Raw genomic sequence first — 8,633 nt, forward strand, 5'->3', positions numbered from 1 at the left:
GCAGTCTAAGATAGGTACGACATTGAAGCAACGAATGCCGGATATTTGCCACGCCGGACATTTGCCACACTTGCCCTTCGCCAGGTAGCTTGAGTAGCGATCCCTCAGGTAAGGGACGCCCTTCCTCGTACTTCTTCTGTCCGCTTTCAGATCGCCGTCTTCACATCTTACTCCATACAGCCAGTACCTAAGGGACCTTCTTCTTCGACGTCTTGGCGAAATACAGGGCTTCTTTTCCGAAATAGAAATATTTATAACTTTATGGGAAACGAAAGCAATACCGACTATTATGTCAGTATGTAATTAGTTCTGCCAATTATAAATATAGATCACTGTGTCTGTACGGTAGCTTCGTTTCACGCTTACTGATTGCAATAGAAACAGTCCATCGGCAGGGGAGCAACAAGAAAGGAACGATGTAAAGAGAATGCGAATGTACGCTAATCATTTCTTTTTCATCACTGCATTTGTGCCTACTTTAATTACTACAACTGCATGCCCAAAAGACAAGAATAAATGGAAATGTGAATGTTTGAAAAGAAGAACGACATACTCGATATTAATTTACTCTCTAAAATCCGATATCCCTTACGGCGAAACATTAGTTAATAAAATGTATGAAACGTCCCCTTTGAAAAATTATACATGACTGTGCTTAAACTGACACACAATATTTTTAGCGCAACGCAATATGACTTTCAATAATCCCTACAAAAGAATGGCCCTGACTAACATTAACCTATACCTTTCACAAATCACTTACCTCACAAAAATCTTCGTTACTCGAACTACTGCAATACAGCGAGCGCCACTACTGCCAGCTAAATAAAAGATTCAAACTACGGAAGGCACTAAATACTGATAGGCATAGTTAGCAAATGAAAGATTTTAATAGAGAACAAACAATGTATTTACCTTAATAGTGTTGAAAAATCATAATATACATAGCAGTTCATGACATCTAGTCTTACAAATTTCAAAACTCCGCCATTTCTCTCCCCACATCCACCACTGCTGGCGGCTGACCTGCAACTGCGCAACGCTACGCGCTGTTAACATCCAGCTGGCCAACACTACAATGGCAGACAACAATGCAAACTAGCCACAGACTGCACACAGCACAGCGAGTGATTTTCATTCAGAGCGCTACGTAACGTTGCCAATAAGAAAACATAAATAGCCTACTTACAAGTGTAGAGGGGAAAATTTTCAAAATATGAATGAAAATACGTTCACTAAATAGAGATAAGAACATCTATGGTTGACATGTCATCTAAAGTCGACGTACAATTTTTAAATGTTAGAAATAAGGAAATGAAGTAAAACAGAATGCTATGCTTGTAACATACGTTGTTGTTCTACATTGTTTAACTCTGGCATTTACAGGGTCACAGAGAAAGCACCCTAGGTTTCGGAGGGAAAATCCGTAATTGTAATGATCTGCACTACAACAGAAACAAGAAGCACAACTTAAGGAAAATAATGTAATGTGTGTTTCAGCTCACAAGCGACATTGTAGTAAATAGTTCCTGTGACTTAGTATGGGCAGACAACCGGAATAAATTAATAACTGGCTCCTTTTACCGACCCCCGGTCTCACTTGAGTCTCATCACAAGATGGTTCGCTACTCATACAATTACAGTTCGCAGTGACTTCAATCTACCTTCCGTATGTTGTCAAAAATACATTTTCAGACCCTACTGTAGACAGAAAACAACTTGTTCTAAATGATTTTTTCAAAATTATTTTGAACAGTTAGTTCACGAGGCCATGCAAATTGTAAATGGTTACGAAAACACACTTGACCTCTTAGCCACAAATAATCCTGAGCATCACGACAGATACACGGATTAGTGAACACACAGTCGAGCGAGGCTCAATTCCGTAACAAAGAAATTCACCAAAATTAAACGCGAGATATATCTGTTTATAAAAACAGCTAAAAATTCGGTTGACGTCTTTCTAAGAGACAGGCTCCAATCCTTCCAAACTATGTAAATGAGGACCATATGTGGCTTAAGTTCAAAGAAATAGAGATTCATACCAAATAAATTAATAAGAGACGGAACTGATCCCCCATGGTACACAAAACACGACAGAAAGCTGCTGCAGGAGCACCGAAAAAGGCATCTATAATTTAGACGAACGCAAAATCTCCAAGATTGGCGAAGTTTTACTGAGGCTCGAAATTTGGTGCGGATCTAAATGCGAGATGCATTTAATACTTTCCACAACGAAAGTCTCTCTAGAAATGTGGCGGAAAATCCAAAGAGATTCTGGTCCTATGTTAAGTAAACCAGCGGAAAGGCTCAGTAAGTACCTTCACCGCGCGACGGCGATGAGGAGGAGGAGGGTTGACAAGGGACCCAACCCTTCGGAGCGGGTAAAATCGTGGCAAATGTCCGGCGTGGTAAATATCCGGCGTGGTAAATGTCCGCACACCGAAGCAACAGTCGCGTCGAAATCTTACAGTAGATGAAGTGCACTGTCGTTCGGTAGGCCCAGAACTCAATCAGCATCGACATAAGAAGTCTGTAAATATCTGTGAAGTGCATGACAGAGGGCATTTCCTTTTGTACAGCATATTATTCCTCTTTCCACTTCCGTTCACTTATATAGTGCTGCAAAAACGACTCCCTAAATGCCACTCTGAGCGTTTCAATTAGTCTAACGCTTTCTTCCCAGTCCATAGGGGAGTGCTACATGGGAGATTGTAGTACGCTCCTAGATTTTTCATTTAACATTGGTTCTTGAACCTATGTAAGCAGGCATTCTCGGCACAGTTGACACCGAAAATGATGCATCTGCTAATGTAGGTTTTTCAGCATTTCCGTAAAACTCGCCGGTCAGTCAAACAAACCTGTGACTTTGCATGTCATTCTTCTTTATATACGTTCAACATCCCCTGGTAATCCTCTGTGGATTGTGTTCCGTCTTTTATCTACGCCGAAGAGTTGACTGATGCCAATTATCTGTCATTCATACTGTGGTCATAGCATTATAAGTTCTCTGAAATTAACACTTTAATATCTAGGTTCATTTAAAACAAGCTGCCAATTCTTTCACTACATTGAGAACTTGACGAGATCGTCGACGATGTGAAACGTGTCAGACAATATTTGCAAGGGAACTGATATGAAAATGTTCCTTTCTATAGATCATAACTGAGACGGTTTTCAAAGATGTGGACAAAAATATTCGTTTCTACATCAATTAAGAAACATTGTATGTTTATGTCCTTCAGTACGTAAGATGATTCCAAGGTTACTGTACTCAGAAATCGTAAAAAAGTTACAGAACTCTCCTATTATAACTGAAGCTATGCCACACTCAAACAGTAGAAGGCTTTAATGTAATGTGAGGTAGTCAATAATAACTAAATCAGATTGTTCTGGTGAGAAATCTATTAGTGGAATAACAGCAGTTACCCACCTATAAATCTTTTAAACTTCAATCTTCTGCTGCACTTTATCAACAGCTAAACTTCTTCTGACTGCTGGAAAGCTACCGAAAATCTGTGTTCCTGAATGACGAAAAGCTTTCTGGCGCAAACTGAGCGACTATTCCTTCCTGTTAGGATTTCCGTGATGGAACTGTTGCTCTATAAGACTCTATTACTATAATAAATTTCATAAGTGAATGAATATACTAAGAAGCTGTATTTAGGATATCCAGTTATTTCAACAGGCTTCTGTAAGACGTCCTTGAATTTACACCATAAATAATCCATATTAGGCATTTTTAAATTTATATAAAGTTATCTTTCGTTAATGAGTTAACCAAAAATATGATACCGCATGACAATACATAATCAAAGTAAGGGATAGTTTTTATTTTTACTTTACCTATAAAAAGACATAGTATAGGAACTGACTTAAAGCAGTTTATTGAATCGATTGATCATCAGAGTCGAGATGTCTGAAACAAGATATCAGAACGAGTCGGCTATTTCCCATATCGAAAAAATAAGAATGATCGTTTTATTCATGTAGTGTTGGTGCAGTCTTTCACTTGTTTGTATGCTGAAATTATTCGTCGGATAAACACAACGCGTGTGACGGCAACTCATTCATGGACATTACCATTCGTGGCCAATGCTATGGCAACCAGCCACATTCGATTTGCCGACTGAAGCTCATTTTTAGTATGTCTGGAGGCAGCCCTTCCATTCAGACTGGCAGTGTATCATTTGTTACTTTCTTATGAGAATCAGCATGACAACTTTGTTAAATTTCATGTATACGATTCTGGAAATCTCGGTTCCCATAGTTGAAACGGGATTCCAAGTATCTTCCTGACTTGGCTCTTTCTGACTACCACCTCTTCCGAGGTATGAAGCTACGTCTTCACAGACATCATTTTGCACACTTTCAGTAACTGTTGTCTTTCGGTGACTGCGACGGGATCCAAAACAGGAGGAACTACAGAAGTTAAACAGACCGAGTCAGGAGAATTTCAACGGTGGAAATCGTGGATTTCCGACTATCACGCGGACGAGTGTTGTCATCTTGGAAGAGAATATTTCGAGACAGTGTATCCTCTCCATACAATGCTACCAATCGCCTATGAATATCCGTATTGTTTACGCCCTCCTTCCACAGAAACTCCGTCATCCAGCACTTTGATGTGATCATACTCCATACTGTCTGCTGACGAACTGACAGCAGTTGGGAAAATGGGCTGTAGCGTGCAAAGATTACACTGTCAGTGCTTATCCTACCACCTACGCTTAGACCAAAGCATTACATTCATGAGTCAAATGGCGCACCATGAATGATGGGAAAAGATCAATACGGAAAGCCCCTTGAAGATAAAGAGAGAGGCGTCAGAGAGTGGGTACTGAGTTTTGTTTGTGAATCGTATACGTGATCTCATATTTCGTAAGAATGTGTTTTGTTTATAAGGCAGTAAGAATGTGTTCTGTTTATAAGGCAGCAATGTGCAAACCTATTGTAACATTTGTGGAAGTCGAGAAGCGCAGCCAATTTTTGGGCTTGCTCCTCGTCTACAGTCTTCCGAATCTCAGCAATAGAAACAGTGAATCGTGTTTTCCACGACCTGTCCTTGCAGAATCTATGTCGATTCTGACAGAGAAACTGTTCAGGCTCCTATACATTGTTCGTGATCATAACACTTTTCGTAATTCTACCATGAAGTTGCGCGAAGATCGTGGATCTCCAGCCATGGGCGTCTGTCCTGTTACGAACCTGGAGAAGAATTAGCAAACTGAAAAGAAGAGAAAGAAAGGGAGAGAGAGAGGGAGAGAGAGAGAGAGAGAGAGAGAGATAGAGAGAGAGGAGAAGAGAGAAAGCTGTTTTATGAACGAAGCGCAGCTGCCCGCTGTGACCTGGGGCGTGCGCCGTGTGGTGGCTGGTGGCTACACGGCGCACACACGGAGGCAGGCAGCCCGCACAACGCGCCCGCTGGCGACTCCACGCATGAGGCCCACACAACACACGGCCCCGGAATGTAGGCGCGCCCGCCACGCACGCCGCCGGAGAAGCCCAGAAACTCGACAGTAACTTGACACTGAGGCGACAAGTCATGCGACACCGATGTGCACATTCATGAGTCAAATGGCGCTCCATGCATGATGGGGGTAATATCGGTAAATAAGGTATAAGAGGGCAGTGCTTTGGGGAGCTGTAGTTTGCATTCAGGTGATTCATATGAAATGAGTTTGGACTTGATTATGCCCGCCGAGGGGAATTAACTGACTTTCAACACTGAACGGTATTTGGATATAGCTGCATGGGATATTCCATTTCGCAAATTGTTAGGCAATTCAATGTTCCCAGATCTACAGTGTCAAGAGCGTGCCGAGAATACCAAATTTCAGGCATTACCTCTTACCACGGACAACGCAGGGACCGACGGGCTTCACTTAGGCCTGTATTACACTATCAAATTTCTTTGTCAAAGATTTGATCAAAGATGTGATCCAATAATCCGTCAAATATATTTGACAAAGATCTTTGACGTAGCGCTAGAAGGGGTATTACACTGTCATCATATTTTTCGTCAAAGTTCAAGATGGCTGACAACAACAACTTGTTATTAACCGCAGCAGTTGCATGTACCACAATTGCACTGTGTGCACAAGCGGAAAGAAGCGCGGGAAAAAAAGTAAACGTACCTGGGTGAAGCTGTGGGTTTTACGACGACACGATAAAAGCATTCAACAAAACTTGTTACGTGAGCTTATAGTGGAGGACGTCAAGTCGTACATCAAATACTTAAGTATGGATGAGCATACATTTCTGTATGTGCTCAATGAAGTGTATCCTCATATCACAAAGCACAATATTCACTTAAGAACTGCTATATCTGCAGAAGACAGGCTCACTGTAACACTCCGATTCCTTGCTACAGGAGAGGGTTAGGTTAGGTTAGGTTAGATCAGGCCAGGTCTCCAATCTTCTTAATCTATCTTTGTATTCAGCGTGCATCACGTTGTAAAGCGCCTCATCAGCTTCATACATCTCTATTAATTTTGTAGTTGTCGGCACACACCAATTGTATTTACAGGCAATGATTATTAAAACACTACAGACGACAGAACGCTGCAGCGATGCTAGCGCTCCGTGTGGTAACATGTCACACTGCAGTGAACAGAAGACAAGCGACTTCTTCGATGAAATCTACAGCGAGGCCCTAGATTTGATCAAATATTGTACGACATTTGACAAAGTTCCCTATTACACCATCAAATATCTTTGACAAAGATATTGGGCAAAGATATTTGACAAAGCAATTTGATAGTGTAATACCGGCCTTAACGACTGAGAGCAGCAGCGTTTGCATAGAGTTGTCACTGCTGACAGACAAGCAGGTTGCGTGAAACAACGACAGACATCAATGTGGGACGTACCGCGAACGCATCCGTTAGGTAGCAGACGACCGCCGCGAGTACGTTTGCTAACAGCACGACGTCCCCTGCAACGTCACGTACAGGCTCCATATTACGAGATACACTAATGCAGAAAGGGAAACTGTAAACAATGGCTCCTCAAAAATTAAAGATTATAAATTGTGACAACTACCCCGTCTCCTCTGCTGGCTTCGTCTCTGCTGTGTCAGACAGACTCATTCGTTGATCAGGAGGTGTGGGGTTAAAGGCTTACGTACACTATCCGAATGGTGACAGTCTTTTAGGCTGTCTACCACTGGAGAAAGAAAAACTTCCCTTCATTTTGTTTCAATTGCTGTACACTTTCAGCCATTCTCAGATGTATGTACAGTGCCTGAGAATCATGGATGTAACTGTGTATTCATAAGCAGTACTGTGTTCTAGGCAGACTAGTTGTTGTGCCCTCTGCTGTGAAATGTGACCTAGTTCTCACGAGTACATTGTTACACTTTTGAATAGAGTACTCGCACGCTGACTTTAGAATGGCCGTAGTCACACAGACTTGAAAATGGCTTCACGACACACACTGTATTGTAACGGAAACAAATGTAGGCAGGTTTTGGATCTTCCAGTGACAGCAAGTGCGGTGAAATGGCGTCACTGCGATAATTTTCTTTGCACATTTTCAGTACGTTCTTCGATACAGACGCACAGATATCAGTCTGGTACTGATTGATGCATAGCGTGCCATGTGTTGCACAGTTAGTTTCCTTTTCAGTGCATTTAACTTGCCGAGTTATCGTCGTCATCGTTAACATTCCTTGAATGAGTCGTTGCTGGTAATGAACTTTTGTTACTTCGTGGGTAGTGTTGTGTGCCAAAATTCGCTGATGACCTCCTCACACTAGGCCGTACAGTTGAAGCGTTTATCGGAGTATATTTGTAATTTTTATAATAAGACAATCTATTACTATTTGTAACTGACACTTGTTTTATTTTTTTCTGTTTAATATGAAGGCGTGTGAGCGACGCAGCGGAACACAGGCGAACCAGCGACTGGCTGCCCGTCTCAAGCTGAGCCAGTCGTCCGGACAGCCACACGAGAAGACGGTCAACGTGACGTCACTGAGTACTTCGAACGCTCCGTGGAGTATAACAGTATAAAAATGTAGACAAAGGAGGTGGTGGGGGGAGGGCGATGCAGCGGCAGACAGAGAGTACAGTGTTCAAAATGGTATGTAGGTTCATGAGTGTAACAACTACGAAAGGATGGAAAGATAGGAAAAGCTGGAGGACAGCAGGACACCAGTAGAAATACTGAAGAATAAAAAAAAGTAGAAACAGTTTAGTTAGGTTCTCAAAATACTTTGTTCCTGTGTGACTTGTTTATGATTCAAATATGATGTGAATTAGTGGTATTTAGTGCACAATGTACCAGTTCATGATTCTTGTGTCTTTTATTTATATCAAGAAAACATGATTCATTTACAAGAAGCTCCTAAGAACGTGTCCTAGGAGATGTATGCTGTAATATGTTCCACAAAAATACAATAAATAAAATAATAATGGTTTTTGGATGTTCATTGTTCGAGAAGTGAATCACACACGTTGCCGACAGCTAGAGTATAGCAATAACTTGGAACTATAATTTTCTAATATTAATCACAAAATTCTACACTCCTCCTGCGTGGGATAAAATTGCGATACCTGAGATCTCAAATTCTGTAAAAATTAGGTGCAGAAGTCGTCGCTGAAGAGCGGAAAAGCTTGCTGGCGCAGGAC

At 41.5% G+C, this 8,633-nt stretch overlaps 1 long non-coding RNA gene across 1 annotated transcript in view; it reads left to right on the forward strand.

The window, feature by feature from the left end:
- Positions 1-8,419, forward strand: part of LOC126459906 (uncharacterized) — a 37,295-nt gene extending 28,876 nt beyond the window's left edge. Inside the window, exon 2 of the long non-coding RNA XR_007585932.1 lies at positions 7,869-8,419. This is a non-coding gene — a long non-coding RNA (uncharacterized LOC126459906). The remainder of the gene's footprint in view (positions 1-7,868) is intronic.
- Positions 8,420-8,633: the final 214 nt, after the last annotated feature.

This window comes from Schistocerca serialis, chromosome 1, assembly GCF_023864345.2.
Source record: "Schistocerca serialis cubense isolate TAMUIC-IGC-003099 chromosome 1, iqSchSeri2.2, whole genome shotgun sequence".
Taxonomy (NCBI): domain Eukaryota; kingdom Metazoa; phylum Arthropoda; class Insecta; order Orthoptera; family Acrididae; genus Schistocerca; species Schistocerca serialis.